We start from the raw sequence: 19,788 nt of genomic DNA on the forward strand, positions 1-19,788 counted from the left end.
GTTTGTGGAACAACTTCCATTTTTTTTGCTGCGATGTTTGGGGTGATAATATTCCTTCACATTTTGGCATACTTTGATTTTAAAATAGACTAAGTCAATAAAAACAAGTATATACGGTCAGGCCATGGAATGCGTAGAAAATTCTACGAAAGACTCTCATCCACAATCGAATTAATTGGGTTGTGGTATCTTAAAACTTCTTAACATCGTTTTCTAAATTGTTAGTCCATATGTGGTATACATTAGACAAACAAGATATGTATAGGTAAGTCTACAAATAATTACGAATCGATATGGACTTTTGTACGGTACGTAGAGAGCCAGAATTGAAATATGGGGGTCGCTTATATGTGGACTATATACAATTATGAACTTGATATGGACCAATTTTTGTGTGATTGGGGATCGATTTATCTGAGGGCTATATATAACTATAGACCGATATGGACCTAGTTAGGCATGGTTGTTAACGGCATGTACTAGCACTCTGTACCAAATTTCAACTGACTCGGATGAAATTTGCTCCACCAAGTGGCTCCAGAACCAAATCTCGAGATCGGTTTATATGGGGGCTATATATGATTATGGACTGATATGGACCACTTTTGGCATGGTTGTTAAATATCATATACGTACCAAATTTCAACCAGATCGGATGAATTTTGTTTCTTCGAAAGGCACCCGGGGTCAAATCTGGGGATCGGTTTATATGGGGGCTATATATAATTATGGACTGATATGAACCAATTCCTGCATGGTTGTTGGATACCATATACTAACATCACGTACCAAATTACAACCGAATCGGATAAATTTTGTTCTTCCAAGGGGCTCCGGAGGTCAAATCTGGGTATCGGTTTATATGGGGGCTATACATAATTATGTACCGATTTCGACCAATTTTTGCATTGGTGTTTGAGGCCATATATTAACACCATGTAGCAAATTTCAGCCAGATCGGATGAAATTTGCTTCTCTTAGAGGCTCGGCAAGCCAAATCGGGGGATCGGTTTATATGGGGGCTATATATAATTATGGACCGATGTGGACTAATTTTTGCATAGTTGTTAGAGACCATATACCAACACCATGTACCAAATTTCAGCAGGTCGGATGAAATTTGCTTCTCTTAGAGGCTCCGCAAGCCAAATCGGGGGATCGGTTTATATGGGGGCTTATATATAATTATGGACCGATGTGGACCAATTTTTGCACGGTTGTTAGAGACCATATACCAACACCATGTACCAAATTTCAGCCGGATCGGATGAAATTTGCTACTCTTAGAAGATCGGCAAGCCAAATTTGGGGGTCCGTTTATTTGGGGGCTATACGTAAAAGTGGACCGATATGGCACATTTGCAATACCATCTGACCTACATCAATAACAACTATTTGTGCCAAGTTTCAAGTCGATAGCTTTTTTCGTTCGGAAGTTAGTGTGATTTCAACAGACGGACGGACGGACATGCTCAGATCGACTCAGAATTTCACCACGACCCAGAATATATATACTTTATGGGGTCTTAGAGCAATATTTCGATGTGTTACAAACGGAATGACAAAGTTAATATACCCCCATCCTATGGTGGAGGGTATAATAATTCAAAAATTTTTTTTTTTAAATATTGGATTACAACTCCAACAGGATAAAAAAATTCATTGCATTGGAAATACAACTTTCAAAATCACTTGTCACATGATTTATAGTTACATCATGCTATTTTTTCAGCCACTGTTGTATTCGAAATTTTCATCATGTTACACTGTCAGAGTAGGATTACCTATAAATACGAGTGTATAGGTATGCATGCACACAATTATCACTGATAATTGCTAAAATGTAAAATCGAATAGCCAGACGAAGCAATGCATTATGGGGGCCAAGTTGACAACAACTGGCAACGATTGCTGCGACTTTTTCCCTGACACTTGTTTTTGTTTAAATTTTACTGTTTTGTATTGTTTATACATTGATACTACTGATAAAGCTGATAGCAAAAACAATCTTTTTTATTCGAGATCTCAAAGCGAAGCCGATTTGTTTATGATTTGTTCTGTGTATAAGACATTATAGACAAAGAGAAAGAGATCCGCCTGAAAAAAAACGAAGAGAGTAAGAGATTATGCATGTGCTTAAGTGCGTATTTATTTGAGACTTTATTACTATAGGCTCATGCCCATGCTCTCAGCAATGAAATACGAAAATTTCTACATACTCAAACTCACACTCATACACGATTGTCACGCTAAATGTTGTTAAATAAAGAATAATTCCTTTTTCATCGATTCCAAATATCGCATAGAAGTCAGTTCTAAATCGGCGTTTAATCGCGCTGCACGTAACTAACAAAGAAACATACGATCAGAAAACTGGGGAAAAAAGAGAAAATACTTTTCACTAAATAAGAGTATACGATTGGATTGTAATAGATTAATAGTGTCTTAGTTAAACAGTTATTTAAAAATTTTAAATTTCTTAGCTAGTGAAAAAAAGAAAAATAAAAACCAACAAAAAAGTTGTTTAAATAATGGGATGATATAAAAAACAGTTTTATCAATTCAAATATCAACAACGAAATGGGAATTGATTTCTAGTTGATTCAAATTTGCCAAAAGTGTAAAGTGTTAATTTGTTCGAACAACTTCTTAAGTGTTAACTATTGTGAAATTATTTTCTATGGTATTGTGATTCCTAAATAGATCACTTTCCACGCAGACACTCCCCTTCGATCAGCATAGTAATTAGTGCGTGTTTAACACGACCACCGCGGCGGTTATTGATAGTGATTCCGGAACATTATAACCAAAGAGATCTAAAAAAAAATCTATTGCTGCCCACATTTTACAAGATTTTAAAAATTTTGTGGTGTTTAAATATTTGTTTAATTTTTTTTTGCACACAAGAAAATAATAAATACGCACAGAATCTGAGGAAAATTTTGTAAAACGAAATATATACATATTTTTTGTATATACATAAATTCATCACATAAATACAAAAATATAATCTATATTAATGAAGAAGCATCGACAAACAACAACAGCAGCAGCTATAACAAATGCAAAACATTGACTATAAACAAAAGGCCACACAACAAAGCAACAACATTTCCATCAATATTTTCTGTGAACAAAGTGAAACGTAACGGTAGGTAATTTAAATTCACAACAGCCTATTGTTGTTTTTTATTTAAATATTTAGTGTTAATTATAAATTATATATAAATTTGCATTCGCTTGCTTTATTGCTTTTTAATGCGGGTAACAGAAATCAGTGAATTTTAGCGGGAATTATCTGAAATGCAATTCATTGAATTTAGGAAGAGAATATAAATGCAAAGTTGTTTATTGTTTATTAGTTCCGTTTGTGTATATGAGACGATCCATGACAAATTAATTTATAAACAATTTTTTTCAATCTTAAATTTGTTTTACTCTGGATTTTGTAAAGAAATTTTAACAGGCGAAGTCTTGGTTCGATAAATCATTGGTTTGATAAACCATTGTTTTGGCATAAGAAATAGATTTACGGCCATTTTCATGTAGCTCCGTTAGGCTTTAACTGCCAGTTAGCAGAAAGAAAAATTGAAATATTTTCTCACTGTTTAACTTTAACTGAAAAATTTTCAGCAGTTAAGTTCTAAACTGACATATGGAATATATAGGCGAGTTGACAGATATGTCCATAGCGCGGTTTAAAAATTCGTTAGCTAACGTAGCACTAACGGAGCTACATGAAAATGGCTGTTACACTAAAATAAAAAAATTAAATTTAATGGAATTAATATATTCATTAATATTGATTTACTTTTGTGCTAACGAAGTTTTGGTTTTATTCCATAAATCAGTTTTTTTTTTTGCATAATAAATGCATGTACACTAAAATAAAAAATAAAATTAAATTAAATTAATTTCAATTTAATGGAATAAATAAATTTTTTGTAATGAAATTTTCAAAAGCGAAGACTTTCCATAAGCCAGTGTTTTTTTTTGTATAATAAATTAATTTAAGTTAAGATGGATTAAATAAAATAGAATAAAATTTATTAAAAAATGTATATGGTGCAGTTCATGGCAAATGAATTGAACAAATACATTTTCAATCTTAACTTTGGTTTACTATGGGATTTGTAATGAAATTTTCAAAGGCGAACTTTTGGTTTCATTCCATAAATCAGTTTTGACATAATAAATGCATGTACACTAAATTAAAAAAATTAAATTAAATCAAATTACTTTCAATTTAATGCAATGAATATATTTTTTTTTTTGTAATGAAATTTTCAAAGGCAAAGTTTTTCAATTTAATGGAATAAATAAATTTATTTACTGTAAATTTACTTTTCTTCTAAGGATAAATTTATTGGCACCAGGATTTTCTAATGAAATCTTCAAAGACGAACACTTTCCATAAGCCGGTGTTTTTTTATATAATAAATTAATTTAAGCTAAATTAAATTAAGATGGATTAAATAAAATAGTATAAAATTAAATTAATTTGAATTCAATGGACTTAATAAATTAAATTGTATTAAACGAAATTTCATTAAAATTAATTCAAACAAATTTTTGCCAGAAAAAGTCAACGAAAATTTTTATAACAGTATTTTCATTGTCATGAAAATATGATTTTGTTGAATTTTTTAATTTTAGTTAAAGATTGGCAAATGTCATAAAATTGTCCTTACTTTAATTATTTTTTGTTTACTGTAATGTCTTGAATTAAAAGTGAGAGGGAAATTTTTTTACAAATGAAGTACACAATTTTACTAAATTCGAAATTAGCACAAAATTGTTCAAATTTTATTGAAATGAGAATGTTACTTAAATAACATTGGATATTGAATAATTCACCTTATCGGTTGATTCATAGACTGAAAAAAATATTGACCTAATTAAAGGGTGATACGGTCAAAATTTGGTCAAGGGAAAACGCGTGTAAATCGGTGAAATCGTTTATTTAAAAAAATCAAATTAAATTTCTTTTTCAAGTTCAATTAGTATAAAATTCAGGAAAAATATTCAGTTAGACTTTCGCTTTTCCAAATCCGAATTGCCGGCCCTCACGCTTAACACCTGCCATCAGATTTTGTACAGCCACCTTGTCCACCTTTTTCGCCACAGAAAGCCAGTTTGCCTTGAACTGCTGCTCGTCCTTAGCAGTTTTTTTTGGTCTTCTTTAGGTTCCGCTTGACAATAGCCCAGTATTTCTCAATTGGACGGAGCTCTGGCGTGTTGGGAGGGTTCTTGTCCTTGGGAACCACCTGCACGTTGTTGGCGGCGTACCACTCCATGGCCTTTTTACCGTAATGGCAAGATGCCAAATCCGGCCAAAACAGTACGGAACAACCGTGTTTCTTCAGGAAAGGCAGCAGACGTTTATTCAAACACTCTTTCACGTAAATTTCTTGGTTGACAGTCCCGGAAGCTATGCAAATGCTGCTTTTCAAGCCACAGGTACAGATGACTTGCCAAATTAGATATTTCTTTGCGAACTTTGGCAGTTTTATGTGCTTGAAAATACCTGCTACCTTTCCCCCTCCTGTCCCGGAAGCTGCTTGTAGTCGGCTTTGACGTAGGTTTCGTCTTCCATTACCACGCAGTCAAACTTCGTCAGCATCGTCGGGATCGCGCTTTGGCCGTCGTATTTTGTTTATCATCGCGATTTGGAGTCACTACCTTCTTGTAAGTCGATAGTCCGGCTCGTTTTTTGGCTCGATGCACGGTTGTAGACGATACACCCAGCTTATTTGCGGCATCTCGGAGAGAGAGGTTAGGGTTTCGCTTGAAACTACCGGCAACTCTCTTTGTCGTCTCAGCGGCTTCCGGTTTTCGATTTCCCCCCGATCCAGACTTCCTGGCTGTCGACAAAACGTTCCCCAAACACTTTAATTACATTTGTAACGGCAACTTTTAGCGATTTTGCCAGCTTTGCGTGCGAGTAGCTCGGATTTTCGCGATGCGCGAGCAAAATTTTGATACGCTGCTCTTCTTGCTTGGACGGCATTTTGACAACTGAAGAGTGAATTCCAAAATCAAAATAGGAGCAACATTCTACACACACACACCTTCAAATGAGGGGGTTTTTAAATGCAAAATTGAAAGAAATACGTCAAATTTATATTGACCAAATTTTGACCGTATCACCCTTTATGAAACCTTCAATTTGGAATACGCAATTTGCCTGTTATCCTACAATATTGAATGAATATATGACCCCAGAAGCCAGAGTTTTACTCTAATTTACTTGAAAGTTTGCTCAAGGAAAACAATTAGTACTATAGTCAATGTGCCAAATTTGATTAAAATCGGTTCAGATTTAGATATAGCTCCCATATATATCTTTCGCCCGAAATGGACTTATATTGCCCCAGAAGCTGGAGATTTGCCCTAATTTGGTTGGAATTTTGAACAAGAAAAATAATTAGTACTATAGTCAAATATGCAAAATTTAATTGAAATCGGTTCAGATTTAGATATAGCTCCTATATATATATACGTATGTTTTTCCGATTTGGACAAAAATGCCCAAAATACCCACATTTTCCTTATAAAATCGCCACTGGTAAGTCGAAAACTTGTAAAAATGACTCCACTTTTCCTATATGTTACTTCTAATAAATACCTATCGACCGATAAATCATAAATACACTTGCCTAAAATTGCTTCAGATTTAAATGCTTCCCATAATTTTTACTAACATTATGTTCCACCCCAGGGCATTAGCCGACTTAAATTTAAAATCTATACATTTTGTAGAACTCTAACAAATTTTGTCCAGGTCGGGTCAGATTTAAATATACTCGTATGTATATGGGAACATAAATCTTTATATATAGCACCCAAGACATTGGATATGCTATCGAAAATGTGGCTTTACAAAGTGGTGCACGGTTTAATATAGTCGGCCCCGCCGACTTTCTTACTTGTTATTTAATTGATTACGTTTTAAACTTCAAATTTTTCAAAATTTGTCGACTCATTGACCCTTTATTTTTTTTTTTTTGTTAAAATTGGAAAATTAGACTACTCCCGTTTTATTTTTTTTGTTATTTTTTAAATAAATGACTTAGACTTTATGACGTTTTTTTGATAATTTTCGAGTTTGTATTCCTAATATGAACAAATATCTAAAATATATGCATGTGCTAAATAGTTTCAAATATCAGGAGAATTTAATGTGATTTGATGCATTATAAGATAACACTTCATATCCCCAGCAAAAAAAATTGAAAGTTCTTCCAAAGGCACAACTTTAAAATCACTTCCAGAAAATGCACTCCCAATGATGTTATTTGTTCTAACTACCCAGGAAGTTCTTTTAATTCAATTTTTATACCCTGCGCCACACTGTGGAACATGGTATTATAAGTTAGTGCATATGTTTGCAATACCTAGAAGGAGACGAGATAGACACATGATGTCTTTGGCAAAAATGCTCAGGGTGGGCTCCTGAGTCGATATAGCCATGTCCGTATGTCCGTGTAATCAAAGTCTAGGTCGCAGTTTTAGTCCAATCGACTTCAAATTTGACACAAGTATGTTTTTTGGCTCAGAATAGAACCCTATTGATTTTGGTTGAAATCGGTTCAGATTTAGATATAGTTCCCATATATAGCTTTCGCCCGATTTACACTAGTATGACCACTGAGGCCAATTTTTAACTCCGATTTAGTGGAAATTTTGCACAGGGAGTAGAATTAGCATTGTAGCTATGCGTGAAATCGGTTCAGATTTAGATATAGCTCCCATATATATGTTTTTCTGATTTCGACAAAAATGGTCAAAATACCAACATTTTCCTTGTTAAATCGCCACTGCTTAGTCGAAAATTGTAAAAATGACTCTAATTTTCCTAAACTTCCAATACATATATATCGAGCGATAAATCATAAATAAACTTTTGCGAAGTTTCCTTAAAATTCCTTCAGATTTAAATGTTTCCCATATTTCTTACTAACATTGTATTCCACCCTAGTGCATTAGCCGACTTAAATTTTGAGTCTATAGATTTTGTAGAAGTCTAACAAATTGTGTCCAGATCGAGTGATATTTAAATGTATGCATTTGGGACAAACCTTTATATATAGCTCCAAAGGCATTTGACGGATGTGATAAGGTATCGAAAATTTAGATCTACAAAGTGGTGCAGGGTATAATATAGTCGGCCCCGACCTACTTTAGACTTTTCTTACTTGTTTATAACTTGTTTTTTTCCATACTTTTAATGGGTAATTTTAACTTTTTTTTGTTTCAAATAGGTTAAAAACAGAGTAAGATTTCATAAAATGTTACAAATCATTTAAATTTGGTCGAAAAAAAAAATGCTACATCCAATCTGAAAAAATTATGAATTTTTGAAAATATTTGAAGTCAAACGTTTCCGAAAAGCGTTAGAATCCAATAAAAAATATAAAAAAGTATAAACATTTTTTATTTGACAAAATATCACAGAATTTTTTAATTTACATCCACAACATTTAATTCGGATCACACCTAAAGAAGTGACGCAAATTCAGTGGAACGGCTGTTGAAATGGAGGACTTCCATCCTATGACAATCCCATCTTAAATTCATCGCATCTGCGTCAATTTTGCACCACTTCCGGATCAAAAAAGAACATTTGCCTTACTTTTTTGGCGACGCTTCTTTTGCTGGGATCATAACACAAACATTTTAATTAAATATTTTAAAACTAATACTATTTCCAACTATTTTCTTTGGAAGTGTCAAGTTTCCATAAATAGTTGCATGTGTTCAAAGTCCATTATTGAAATTTATTAAATATTAATATGTACATGTACTTTATCAGCAAACATACATTAGAGTTAAATAACTTTTTTTTTGTTTTGATAAAAGCAAGTCTCTCGCTAAAGCTCTATTGTCTATGACTAACTGCTGCTACTCTATTAAGTGAAGATTGAATTAATCGCTTACATTCTTCAAAAAAAAAAAACAAATCTTTTTGTTCTATTACATGTATAATTGTGTCTTTCAATGGAAACAAAAGCGCTATCGAATAATGAATCACTCTTTGGAAAAATGATTATTTGCTCATTCGCTCATTGAAAATGGAAACCGACTAATCATCATAAACAAAACTTTACAGTATCGAATTTTCAGTATTGACTGCATTTGCTTTGGTTGATTTCGAAAAAAATATTTGTTGCCTATTGAGGCCAATGACCCACAAAGATATTAAATGTGTTATATTTTTGATGATAAAATAATAAATAATGAATGTTATAAAAATCTAAATTTAAATTATATTTAACACTCAAGAAAATGCATGAAATTCAAACAAAGTGTCTAATTAGCCTCCTTTGTTAATAGACTTGTTTTGTGATTGACAATTTTGAAACACACAAAAATTGTTTTTTTTGCGTAAATTTTAAAATTTAATTGTTAATTTATATTAAAATATGGACTAAAGGATATTTTCTTAATATAAAAAATTTTCTAATGAAAGGTATTATTTTTGAATTTATTTATTTTTTTTAAGAATGTTTTTTTTTTTTTTCATAATAAAAAGTAGGTGTGATGTTAGTAATGAAACTGAAATCTGTGAATTGTCCACCACGATCAAAACTAAAGCACCATATCTTGGCATAGCCAAACTGCTGCCTCTTTACATCTATAGCCTCATGAATTCCAAACCCAAAGAAAAATACTTTCCTCCTAAACGAAATTTTAGACAAACGAAATCGTGATCTTCACCAATCAGGTGAATTGTTACATTAGTGCAGTAAAAATTAAAAAAATAAGATGAAGTTATATGAAACAAGTAAAGGGTGATTTGTTAAGAGCTTGATAACTTTTTTTTTTTAAAAAACGCATAAAATTTGCAAAATCTCATCGGTTCTTTATTTGAAACGTTAGATTGGTCCATGACATTTACTTTTTGAAGATAATTTCATTTAAATGTTGACCGCGGCTGCGTCTTAGGTGGTCCATTCGGAAAGTCCAATTTTGGGCAACTTTTTCGAGCATTTCGGCCGGAATAGCCCCAATTTCTTCGGAAATGTTGTCTTCCAAAGCTGGAATAGTTGCTGGCTTATTTCTGTAGACTTTAGACTTGACGTAGCCCCACAAAAAATAGTCTAAAGGCGTCAAATCGCATGATCTTGGTGGCCAACTTACCGGTCCATTTCTTGAGATGAATTGTTCTCCGAAGTTTTCCCTCAAAATGGCCATAGAATCGCGAGCTGTGTGGCATGTAGCGCCATCTTGTTGAAACCACATGTCAACCAAGTTCAGTTCTTCCGTACGGCCGTAAGTTCGGCCAGGCGGAATCTTATGTACCCTCCACCATGGATTGCCTAGAAACTTCTACGAAAGACTGTCATCCACAATCGAATTACTTGGGTTGTGGTATCTTAAAACTTCTTAACATCGTATTCTAAATTGTGAGTTAGACCATACGTAGTATATATTAGACAAAAAAGTTATGTATAGGTAAATCTACAAATAATTACGAATCGATATAGAGTTTTTGCACGATACGTAGAGAGCCAGAATTTAAATATGGGGGTCGCTTATATGGGTGTTATATACAATTATGAATTTGATATGGACCAATTTTTGTGTGATTGGGGATCGATTTATCTGAGGGCTATATATAACTATACACCGATATGGACCTAGTTAGGCATGGTTGTTAACGGCCGTATACTAGCACAATGTACCAAATTTCAACTGACTCGAATGAAATTTGCTCCTACAAGAGGCTCCAAAACCAAGTCTCGGGATCGGTTTATATGGGGGCTATATATGATTATGGACTGATATGGACCACTTTTTGTTAAATATCATATACCACCACCACGTACCAAATTTCAACCAGATCGGATGGATTTTGCTTCTCCAAAAGGCACCGGAGGTCAAATCTGGGGATCGGTTTATATGGGGGCTATATATAATTATGGACTGATATGAACCAATTCCTGCATGTTTGTTGGATACCATATACTAACATCACGTACCAAATTTCAACCGAATCGGATGAATTTTGCTCTTCCAAGAGGCTCCGGAGGTCAAACCTGTGGATCGGTTTATATGGGGCCTATATATAATTATGGACCGATTTCGACCAACTTTTGCATGGGTGTTTGAGGCCATATATTAACACCCTATACCAAATTTCAACTGAATCAGATGAATTTTGGTCTTCCAAAAGGCTCCGGTTTATATGGGGGCTATATATAATTATAGACCGATGTGGACCAATTTTTGCATGGTTGTTAGAGACCATATACTAACACCATGTACCAAATTTCAGCCGGATCGGATGAATTTAGCTCCTCTAAGAGGCTCCGCAAGCCAAATCGGGGGATCGGTTTATATGGGGGCTATATATAATTATGGACCGATGTGGAGCAATTTTTGCACGGTTCTTAGAGACCATATATTAAAACCATGTACCAAATTTCAGCCGGATCGGATCATCAGATCAATCAGATGAATTTTGGTCTTCCAAAAGGCTCCGGAGGTCAAATCTGGTGATCGGTTTATATGGGGGCTATATATAATTATAGACCGATGTGGACCAATTTTTGCATGGTTATTAGAGACCATATACTAACACCATGTACCAAATTTCAGCCGGATCGGATGAATTTAGCTCCTCTAAGGAATCCGCAAGCCAAATCGGGGGATCGGTTTATATGGGGGCTATATATAATTATGGACCTATGTGGACCAATTTCTGCATGGTTGTAAGAGACCGTATACTAACACCATGTACCAAATTTCAGCTGGGTCGGAGGAAATTTGATTCTCTTAGAGGATCCGCAAGCCAAATCGGGGGATCGGTTTATATGGGGCTATATATAATTATGGACCGATGTGGACCAATTTTTGCACGGCTCTTAGAGACCATATATTAAAACCATGTACCAAATTTCAGCCGTATCGGATCATCAGATCAATCAGATCAATCAGATGAATTTTGGTCTTCCAAAAGGCTCCGGAGGTCAAATCTGGTGATCGGTTTATATGGGGGCTATATATAATTATAGACCGATGTGGACCAATTTTTGCATGGTTGTTAGAGACCATATACTAACATCATGTACCAAATTTAAGCCGGATCGGATGAATTTAGCTCCTCTAAGAGGCTCCGCAAGCCAAATCGGGGGATCGGTTTATATGGGGGCTATATATAATTATGAACCTATATGGACCAATTTTTGCATGGTTGTAAGAGACCATATACTAACACCATGTACCAAATTTCAGCCGGATAGTATGAAATTTGCTTCTCTTAGAGGATCCGCAAGCCAAATTTGGGGGTCCGTTTATATGGGGGCTATACGTAAAAGTGGACCGAAATGGCCCATTTGCAATACCGTCCGACCTACATCAATAACAACTACTTGTGCCAAGTTTCAAGTCGAGAGCTTGTTTCGTTCGGAAGTTAGCGTGATTTCAACAGACGGACGGACGGACGGACGGACATGCTCAGATCGACTCAGAATTTCACCACGACCCAGCAATATTTCGATGTGTTACAAACGGAATGACAAAGTTTATAACGGAATGACAAATAATGAATCAAAAAAATTTTTAATTGACTGTCAATTAATTTTTTAATTGATACTATCATTTCTGTGATTGAAGACATTTCAATTAAAAAATTAGTTGGATCAATTAATTTCGTGATTGAATCAGAAAAAAAATTTTTGTGTGTACTTGGTATCTTCTATCCTTGAAACTCTGGGTCTCTAAAGAATTCCCTAATTTGCTTCCAGTCCCTATTTCCAAGCTGTGACTCTTTGCCTACATACAAAAAAACAAAAGTTTACTTGGATCCAAAGATTTTGACCTTTCTGTTTGGTATTGATGGGATTTTGGTATTGATTCCGAGCCAAAGATGCGGGTTCTTTAAAATAAGGAAATCTTTTTTGTGACCTATCTGGCTTTAAATCTAGGATCTATAAAATTAAAATTAGGATACAGATCTCATTTATCGAATGTTCATTCAATTTTTCCGGTATATTAATAAAGCTATTCACATACAAACAAATGCCAGTTTAAAAATCCAAATTATGACGGATACTTGGAAGTAAAAAATATTTTGTAAATTCCAAAAAAAAAACTTTAAACGAAAGATGCTATATCCTCAAAATAAGTCTTAGCCTATATTTGAAGTGTTTTTATCTTCAATCTAAAGATTCAATATTTCAGTTAATTTAAGGACGATTTCTTTAAATCAAAAATGTGTTTCTTTACTTTAAGGAAAATTTGCCTTAGTTTAAAGATATGCCACTTTAACGAAGGGACGCCAAAATGGGTGTCCTAAATTTCACGAAAAAAATTATAAACTTTCTTTAATTAAAATGCCTTTATTTTAAAGAAATTTGTCCTTAATAGTGTGTAAATTGCACATCCTAAAATTGAGGTTGCCTAATCTTTAATATCAAGTAAATATTTTTTTCAGTGTAGTTTAGGCAGGGCAGTGACAAATATAACGTTCGAAAGTCTCATTATCCTCAATACATGCTCTACTTGCACCAACGTGCTGTCATCCTGACTGTAGCCCGGTTTTCCTTGAGTAGTTCTGCAGGCTTTTTCGTATCTGGGATACACATATCTCCCTTGCCCATACATCCAAGTCGGCCCGCATTCCCTCCATTGGCTTTGTCCTAGCTCTTATTGCCAGTTAATTTGTCTTTACGTTTCCTCTTATTTCATTATGTCTCGGAACCCATATGATGCGGATCCTGCCGCATTCCGTGTGTATTCGCTGATCATGATTTTTCATTTCAATAGATAGTACTGTCTGCTATTCCCTTCCCGTGTCGCGTTCTTTCTGAGCCATTTAGCACATTTCTCTATGTTACGTTCTTCTGCCTCCTGAATTATGTTGTGATCCGGGAATCATGGTTCTTGGGTCCTCCACATATACGCCCAGTTCCACCCTCTTAACTATCTTCGATCCATCGGTGTACCTGCTATTTCCCTTTGGTATCTCTTCTTGCTGCATTCGCCATTTCACCCATCGTCTCCCCTATTACACTAGGCAACAACAACAAACAAACTTTTCTCTGTGAATTGTTTCTAGCTTATTTTTTCTTATTGATTATGACCTACTAAACACGAAAAATATTTTATATGAATTTTTATATGTTTTTTTTGCCACATTTTTACTTAAAAAACGCCGTTTTTTTACCTTTTTAAGCCGCTAACATCCAAACTACTTACCCGATTTGAAAATTTTCTGAGAATGAGTTGTAGACGGCTCAATTTTCTTTAATTTGAGTAGTATTAGGATCAAAAAGGTCAAAGAAAACGAAAGATATGCTCAAAATTGTAGGTGTACCTCCAAAAATTAAAAAAAAAAATTAAAAAAATTATATCTCGAAAACCAATCGACAGAAAATTTTTTAAAAATCATTTTCGTGTTTAGTAGGTCATAATCAATAAGAAAAAATATGCTAGAAACAATTCACAAAATGGTTGTTGGCTAGTGTTATCTTTTGACGATTTAACATGTGATTCCGTTCCATTCTCCCAACGTTTTCAATTTCATTGCAGCAATGATGGCTAAGCATTTTATCTGAACCTCTATAGGTCCAGTGTCGTCCTGTAAGGCTCCAGTATCGTCTCTGAGGCTCCTGTTGATGTGGAAGTTTTTATCGCTGGTAGAGTCGGTGGGTAAAACGGTGGTTGTTTTGAGCGATCGATAACTCTGTTTGTGTCTAAACTTCGACAGTAGTGCGGTTCGATTACCTGTGGAATTTAGTGGAAGAAGATCTACCCCTAACATGTGAAGAAGGAGAAAATTTTCACCACAGCTAGCAAGGAGTTTATCCTCAACTAGTGAGGAAGATTTTACCATCAACTGTTGCCCTCAACTGGTGAGGAAGATTTGACCCTCAGCTGGTGAGGAAGATTTTACCCTCAACTGGTGAGGAAGAATTGCCCTCAACTTGTGAGGAAGGTTTTACCCATAACTAGTGAGGAAGATTTTACCCCTAGGTTAGGTTAGGTGGCAGCCCGATGTATCGGGCTCACTTAGACTATTCAGTCCATAGTGATACCACATTGGTGAACTTCTCTCTTATCACTCAGTGCTGCCCGATTCCATGTTAAGCTCAATGACAAGGGACCTCCTTTTTATAACCGAGTCCGAACGGCGTTCCACATTGCAGTGAAACAACTTAGAGAAGCTTTGAAACCCTCAGAAATGTCACCAGCATTACTGAGGTGGGGTAATCCACCGCTAAAAACTTTTTGGTGTTCGGTCGAAGCAGGAATCGAACCCATGACCTTGTGTATGCAAGGCGGGCATGCTAACCAGTGCACCACGGTGGCTCCCCTAGATTCGGAGATAACTGTGTGAGGGTTCTCCTTACATGGCTCCTAGGAGTTGAAGTTGTTATCGCTGATAGAGTCGGTGGGTAAAACGGTGGTTGTTTTGAGAGATCGATAACTCGGGTTGTGTCTACAACTTTGACAGTAGTGCCGCTAACATGTGAGGAAGGAGAGAATTTTCACCTCAGCTTGCAAGGAGTTTATCCTCAACTAATGAGGAAGATTTTACCATCAACTGTTGAGGAAGATTTTACCCTCAACTGGTGAGAAAGAATCGCCCTCAACTTGTGAGGAACATTTTACCCTCAACTGATGAGAAAGATTTTAACCTCAGCTGGTGAGGAAGATTATACCCCTAGATTCGAAGACCATTTTGATACTTGTTCTGAGAATAACTATGAGAGGGCTTTCCTTATAATGCTCGTAGGAGATTTAATGCAATGGAAAAGGCCATTGCTCTTTTGCACAGTTTCCAATATCTCCCGACTCTATCAGTCCTGTATTTGATGTGACTCTTCTAATTTCTGTATTCTGTCTACAGTTACTCCAAGTACTTTATTTTAGCAGACATCAGTATCGTCTTGCCCAAAAAACTTGTACCGATATATTGGACAATTGTAGTCATTATAGAGAGAATTGACATAATTCCATCTTCTCCGGCTTAACATTCTGGCCACTGGATTTGGCCCAGACATATGCCATCCACAGGTCCCTTTTTGCCTTCCTGCAGAGTCTATTAGTATCTGTTCCCTGCAGAAGTATTATAACATTGTATGCGTAACAGACATGTTTAATTCTATCCTCAGCGGGAATTCTTAGTTGGCCGTGTATAGTTGTTATCCACAGTACGAGTATATGCGATAGTATATCTCAAGGAGAAGTAAGATCCAAATACCACATCGGCTCTAAAGTCCACAATTCTCCTAGCGCCAAAAGACGGTCACACTTTTGTGCCTCCAAAACCCACCGAAAAATACAGTTCATACTTTAAAGGATCTGGGGTCCCACAAATATTTAGTCAGCCACTGCATAAGCTATTCTCCTGTAACCTCAGCTTTAAACACGCACCAAACAGTCACATGCTGGTAATTATGGATTTTTCCATGCATTTTTTATACCCTCCACCATAGGATGGGGGTATATTAACTTTGTCATTCCGTTTGTAACACATCGAAATATTGCTCTAAGACCCCATAAAGTATATACATATATACAAATTCTGAGTCGATCTAAGCATGTCCGTCCGTCCGTCTGTTGAAATCACGCTAACTTCCGAACGAGACAAGCTATCGATTTAAAAATTGGCACAAGTAATTGTTATTGATGTAGGTCGGATGGTATTGCAAATGGGCCATATCGGTCCACTTTTACGTATAGCCCCCATATAAACTGACCCCCAGATTTGTTTTGCGGAGCCTATAAGTGTAGCATATTTTATCCGATCTGGCTGAAATTTGGTACATAGTGTAAGTATTTTGTCTTTAACAACCATGCAAAAAATGGTCCATATCGGTCCATAATTATATATATACCCCCCTTGGAAGAGCAAAATTCATCCGATTCGGTTGAAATTTGGTACGTGATGTTAGTATACGATATTTAACAAGAGAAGAGCAAAATTCAACCGACTCGTTTGAAATTTGGTACGTGGTGTTAATATATGGCCTCAAACACCCATGCAAAAATTGGCCGAAATCGGTCCATAATTTTATATAGCCCCCATATAAACCGATCCCCAGATTTGACCTCCAGAGCCCCTTGGAAGAGTAAACTTCATCCGATTCAGTTGATTTAGTTTTGCAAACTTTAACTGCATAATTTTTGCATGAATATTAATCTAATACTAGTGCATTAATATTTACTATAGTTTTTAAAAATGTAATAAATAAATAATATTTTCAATATTGTACACTACATGGTCAAATCAATTAACATAGAGCACACTGGTCAACACTAATTACATTTTGTTTGCAATATTTAGTAATATTTACTTTAGTTATTACTTGAAACGATGATATCACAAAGGTGTTAAAAACCTCTACAGCAAATCTATTTTAAAGACTTTTGTTATGTTTCATTTAATTACACAAGGCGACTATAAGTCTCACTGTCATATTTCTCACTTAACATTTTAAGTGCATTTTCCATTTTCCATTATTCATCATATTCAAAGTAAACGTAGTCCACGACCTAGGTTGACTACACAATGGTTGAATATTGCATTTACCATCGGGTTTCCTTTCAAACACTTCCCATCTTGGTAGACTCTGAATGATTCTCTTCCTTGTGACTCAATCAATTTTAAGATTTTTCTTTGTTGGCTCTGGTCAGCTATAGCTATAAAATTGTTTGTGAATACACAAAGAATAGTTTGTGGCCAAGTGGGAAAATGGAACAAAGAACCATTGTTATGGAAAAGTGTGTGCTTTTTAATAAAAAAAAAAATATTTTTTGATTATTTTGGTTATGGATAAACATACTCGTATAGCAAATTTATGGTATTATTTTTTATACAATTTTTAGTTTTTAATTTTTTTCTTTAAAACATAAATTTGAATCTTTAGTATGGTCGAAATATCATTCACAGTTCATGATATCAGAAAACAATGAGTAACTTACTTACTCCTCTTGTAACGAATGGTGCCATTATTCACGATTGGTTCTTGATGAAAACAAATATTTAATACATTTATTAATAGATATACACCCTCAAACATTTGCCCATATACAAGAAAAGTGTTTGTACTGTTTAAACATTTTATGTTTCACCCTAACTATAAAATTTGATTGGCCCTATTTTCTTAAGCCTAAAACATATACATTTAAATTTTGACATAAAAGTTCTCTTTGATAAGAAGTTCCAATACAAAACGAATTAAAGTATCTCCATTTTTTTTCTTTATAAACGAACCTAAACTAAATTCTTGCGATTTGCGATTCCCAATATAGGAACAAGGGGGTACATCGTTAGTTAATTCCAGTTTTTAAATATTTGCTTCTAAAAATGTATTAATCAGTCAATAGTCTACGAAGAAATTGAAATTAAATATTATGAGATTTTATCCGATTTTTTACCCTAAACCACATAGTCAGGGTAAAATAACTTCGATCTGCCAAAAAATGTGCCTACCAGAAATATTGATTTCAGACCCCATAGAATATATACCGATGTGATGTCCATCCGTCCATGTGTTTGGAGTTCGCAGGATTCTGGTCGCTTGGAATAATTCTGCTTGGTAGATTGGTAGAATTCTGTTTGGTAGAATTTGCAAAATCTACTACAACTAAGAGGTACAAAATTTTCTATAGAAATAAAATTTTGACAAAATGTTCTATAAATATAAAATTTTGACAAAATGTTCTGTAGAAATAAAATTTTTGACAAAATTTTCTATAGAAATAAAATTTAGAACAAAATTTTCTATAGAAATAAAATTTGGACAAAATTTTCTGTAGAAATAAATGTTTGACAAAATTTTCTATAGAAATAAATTTTTGACAAAATTTTCTATAGAAATAAAATTTGGACAAAACTTTCTATAGAAATAAAATTTGGACAACATTTTCTATAGAAATAAATTTTTGACAAAATTTTCTATAGAAATAAATTTTTGACACAATTTTCTATAGAAATAAAATTTTGATAACATTTTCTATAGAAATAAAATTTTGATAACATTTTCAATAGAAATAAAATCTTTTGAAAAATTTTCTATAGAAATAGAATTTTGACAATATTTTCTATAGAAATAAAATTTTTGAAAAAAATCTATAGAAATAAAATTTTGACAAAATTTTCTATAGAAATAGAATTTTAACAAAATTTTCTATAAAGATAAAATTTTGAAAAAAAAAATTCTATAGAAATAAAATGTTTACATAGTTTTCTGTGGAAATAAAATTTGACAACATTTTCTATGGAAATAAAATTTTGACAAAATTTTCTATAGAAATAAAATTTTAACAAAATTTTCTATAAAGATAACATTTTGACAAAATTTCCTATAGAAATAAAGTATTACCAAAATTTTCTATAGAAATAAAATTTTGACAACATTTTCTATAGAAATAAAATTGTGACAAAAATTTTTATATAAATAAAATTTTGACTAAATTTCTATAGAAATAAAATTTTCACATAATTTTCTATGGAAATAAAATTTTGACAACATTTTGATCTCAGCTTAAAGCCATGCATTGACTAAACTACAAGTGTAGCTTAACCAACAGAGGAAAAGTATGCTTGTCAAATTTATTTGGGCAAAGCCCTATAGACTGCAAGATGGTTGGATGTACAGCTGTTTCGGAATTACCACATTCCTCATCAGCATCCTCTACTTGCAGCAAAACTATCAACCAATTATCAGAATAAATTCGGGTAATTCACTCAACCCAAAGTGAAATACACTTGAACCTTCCGAAAAAGGGTTTAATAGTCGGCTACTGCCTAAAAAATTTTGACAAAATCTT

General features: G+C 34.0%; 1 protein-coding gene across 3 annotated transcripts in view; it reads left to right on the top strand.

The window, feature by feature from the left end:
- The first annotated feature begins 2,304 nt into the window (after positions 1–2,304).
- Positions 2,305–19,788, top strand: part of Mct1 (Monocarboxylate transporter 1) — a 106,567-nt gene continuing 89,083 nt past the window's right edge. For 2 of the 3 annotated variants that reach the window (XM_075302355.1, XM_075302353.1), the window contains exon 1: positions 2,305–3,151. The gene's annotated coding sequence lies outside the window, so the exon portion shown is untranslated. The remainder of the gene's footprint in view (positions 3,152–19,788) is intronic. The other variant, XM_075302354.1, reaches the window with a different exon arrangement.

This window comes from Haematobia irritans, chromosome 3 (genome assembly GCF_050003625.1).
Source record: "Haematobia irritans isolate KBUSLIRL chromosome 3, ASM5000362v1, whole genome shotgun sequence".
NCBI classification, from domain to species: domain Eukaryota; kingdom Metazoa; phylum Arthropoda; class Insecta; order Diptera; family Muscidae; genus Haematobia; species Haematobia irritans.